This window comes from Halichoeres trimaculatus, unplaced genomic scaffold, assembly GCF_033239565.1.
Source record: "Halichoeres trimaculatus isolate MK-OKI-2021-1 unplaced genomic scaffold, fHalTri1.1 fHalTri1_scaffold_8, whole genome shotgun sequence".
In the NCBI taxonomy this organism is placed as follows: Eukaryota; Metazoa; Chordata; class Actinopteri; order Labriformes; family Labridae; genus Halichoeres; species Halichoeres trimaculatus.
The window spans coordinates 33,902,214-33,906,236 of NW_027437186.1; positions in this window are offsets into that span (position 1 = coordinate 33,902,214).

Consider the following 4,023-nt stretch of genomic DNA (forward strand, 5'->3'; position numbering starts at 1 on the left):
CTTGGTGGAGGTCTGCGCTCTCTGAGTGCTTTTCTAGTTTGCATTTGCTGCAGTAATTTTCAGATGGCAAAGACATACAGTAGTTGGGGATTCATCATGCATTTATCGTTATCGAGGTAAAACTGAAGTCATATCTCCCAGCTCTACTTTCTACTGTCATAGTTCAGTTATACCTTAAATCCCCGACCTGGTGTCTGTTTTCAGCTGCTCAAACTAACACCTCCATGGCTCAGGATTTACCTGTCATTTCCAGCAACAGCATGAAAAGTGCCCGTGCACATACGCTCAAGAATGACCTGTCAGAGAATGATAGATTGCACATGACCTTGGCTTTCAGAGACAAAACAAAAAAGAACAGTATGAAACAAACAAAAGGCTTCAGACATGAGGGTTTAGTGAAGTGCAGGGAGGAAACCAGGAGAACAAATGTGTGCACTTGGCATGAATAAAGACGAGCCGTGGTGCATGCACCCTGATTGACTTGACTGCTCTCTTGTGCTGTGAGCATAACTGTGGAGAGTCTGTGAGAGCGTAACACGTGGCTGTGCTTTTATCTGACTCACTCCCCTCTTTGAAATAAGATTAACTGCCATTACATGGGGGGCGAAAACATTTACGCCACAAATTCCACGCTGGGAGAATAATTACCAGGCATTGTTCTGGATGTTTACATCAAACATTAATGCAGTATGATGGCATTTATGAAGAGAAAACGCTGAGTTAGCTCGTGCATTTATAGCCACACGCATGTTTTTCAAAGACTCCAACAGTGAGCGTCTTCATAAATCCTCGTCCACCTCTTGCTCACCTCCTCCAGCAGGGCCAGATAGGGCTGCAATAATTAGCAGCGAAACACAAAGTGCTGCTGAATAACTGAAAATAAATGAATGAATAATCTTTTAATTGAGTATGCAGTGAGGGATCGTTGAAATGCCTGTGAATAACACCCATACAAATGAGACAGTGCACCCCACTGGAGCACACGAGTCGGTGTGTACATGAAACCGCTGCTGTTCCAGTGAGCGCTCCAATCTTTGACCTGACTTTAAAAAAAAAAAAAGAGCAAATGTTGGAAAGTATGCAAAGTATGCAAATAGATAAAATTCACAGGAGAAGCTTTTTTCCATACTTAGAGTTAAACTGGGGACAATAACGTGATCTACAGACAGCTTTTTAGGTGCTGTAGTGACCACTAAAACTCTGCCCAGCTCACAGTAGATGGACAGCACTGAAAGGACGATTTTGCAGCAGGTTATTAAACAGGTAGAAAAATCATTAGGGGTCGGAGAAAAATATAAAAAATCCACATATCAGGATTTTTGTTTGACAACATCAAAATCTGGATTATTTGTCTTTTTTCTAAATTTTATTTTATTTTATTTTATTTTATTTTTTAATTCAAATTTTTCACTTCAGCCTTTGTTTATAAACTGTACTGGAAGAAAGTTACCACTTTTCTCCAGCAGGGGGTGAAATGTTTCTCTCTGACTCAGGTGATGTGAATTTTATGGGAAAATATGTCACCTGATATAGTCTGTATCATCATCATTCACCTTTTTCATTTAGTCTGGTGTTAAAAAAAAAAAAAAAAAATCATTGATATCGACGAAAACCAATTCCAATTGAATCGGACACCCCAAAAAATCGTAACAGAATCAGATAGCATTAGCATTTCTTCCCAGCTCTAAAAACCATATACTTTCTTTCACTGCTTGCATTAAAATACACTGACGTCATAAAGAAACATGTCAGTGATGGAACTTCATTTCAAATGAAGTTTGTTGTTGAGGTTTGTTGATTCTCTGGCTTTTAACACCGCGTGAGTTGTGTGGTCCTCTGTGTCTTTTATTACTTTTAGTTATTTTATACTATTAAGTTTAAGTTTATTGTTGTTCTCCTGATTTTATTATTTTAATTGTTTTTTTTTGTTTTGTTTTGTTTTTTTTAATCTATTTTATTTGTATTTATTATTTCATGTACTATTTATTGTTTTAGTGTATTCTTGTTTACTGTTACTTGTTTTTATTGATAATTGTTATTGTTTTAATGAGAACTGGTGGAGCTGTTTTACTGTTTTTATTATTATGTTTTTGATGTGCAGCACTTAGGAAACGCATTGCTTGTAAAATGTGCTTTATAAATAAAGTGGATTGGATTAGATTGGATTGTTGTTTTAAATTTTTGTTCAAGGGTTCAATTTTTGTTTTTGGATCTGAATGCGTCCAGGTGGTAGTTATGTACAAATGTATGGGCGTGTATGCATTGGTGGCCAAATTTTTTCAGAACCCCTGACTGATCTAAAAGCATTGACCTTTTTCGTCTCCAAATCCTACACATGAAACATGCGGCTAGCTGCTCTGAGCGCACAGTTACAGAGTCCACGCTCCTTTTAACAGATACTGCAGTAAGGGAAAAAAGTAAAACTGCCACTTGGAGATAAATTTAAAACACCATTTACTTTCACATTTGAGCAGAAAAATCAGAATCAGGTCACTTTGAACTGTAGTGTGAACAGAACCATTGTGTGAAATCTGTGCTCAACCTCAGTTAACCAGGTTTGACCTCAAATAATATATTTCTAATGACATGAACTGCTGACATGCTAAATCCATTCTTACTCCGTGAAGTTAATGAAACAGTTGGTTTCAAGGCCAAGGCTTTGATCAAATATGACTCTCAATATGAAGAGTAAATAAAAAGGAGAAGTTTAAATTATGACTATAGGCTCTATGCACTGATCACTTCCACATTGGCGTGCGGTGGCATGGGCATTTCCGGTTACCAAAAGAAGCAGTAGAAAGTGACAGTAGACAGTGTTATAATGGCAGAGATTGAATAAATATGGTGTTTGCTGGAGTTGCCTAAAGTTTCTATTAATGATACATAGAGAATCTCCCAGGTATCTAGTACAACATCATGTAGCAAGTCGTAAAAAGGCATTAAAATGTACATGTTTTTATTTGTTTGGAGCCTGTAACAGTAGCTAGCCTGAGCTCGAAGACTTATTTTCGTGTTTAAAGTTGAGAGCTTCAGGTCAATCATACTTTAAAGGAAGTTTAATCATGTGTATATACCTCTGACTTCATATATTTGTACTTTTATGAAAGGATGAGGTAAAAAAGGGGCTACAAGAGATCTCCCTGATACATAACTCTCTGACAAGATATATGCTAGCAGGTAGCGTTCATTGATAAAACTTTGTTTTTCCAGCAAAATATCAACTTTCATCTCTGAACACACAAATAAGTGTAGTAGTCTCGCACAAGAGAGTCATTTTTAATCCATTCAACATGTTATATAGCTCTTAATCTACCAAAAATGATATAAAACACTTGGGTCCAGCTTGATGCTAACGTACATTGGAGATTCCATTAATATACTAGCCGTTAGCATACATCAATAAAACTTTAATAATAATCCACCGTTTTGGATGATTCAACAACAAACATTTAATATTATCATTCGGTGGCTAGGTGCTCTATGGTAAACGGAAGTTTACATGCCACCAGATTTTTAACCAGATATACATCACGCTTGCTTGCGTGATTGGATTGGAAGCATAGAGACAAACCCCCTAGCTTTAGAGATAAAGCTTAATAGCTGCTTTAAGGTGTCATCTCCTGATACTAACGTCATTTGCTCTCCAGAAGTTGAGAGTCAAGCTGTAAACAAAAGCTACACACGGAAAAAGAAGCATTAGCTAGAGATCCCGTATCCCTAACCACCATGGCCCCCAGGGGCCGTATTGACGTCAGATGATAGTGAATGGGTTCTGAGATTGATGTGTGACCTGTGCTGGAGAATAGGTCACAAGACACATGTGGAAGCAGTTTAAAGCACATTGTTGTCATCGCTTACCATATCCCACGATTACTCCAGCCATTCCTCTGTGACAAGCGATCTGTCTTTATCTACGAGTCTGCCCGGCTTTATGGAGGACTGCAGATAAGAAGTGCTTGAGATGGACAGAGGTAGCACAGCCGTCCAGTCATTTCAGTCACCCGGTATAATCATGATGGAGGC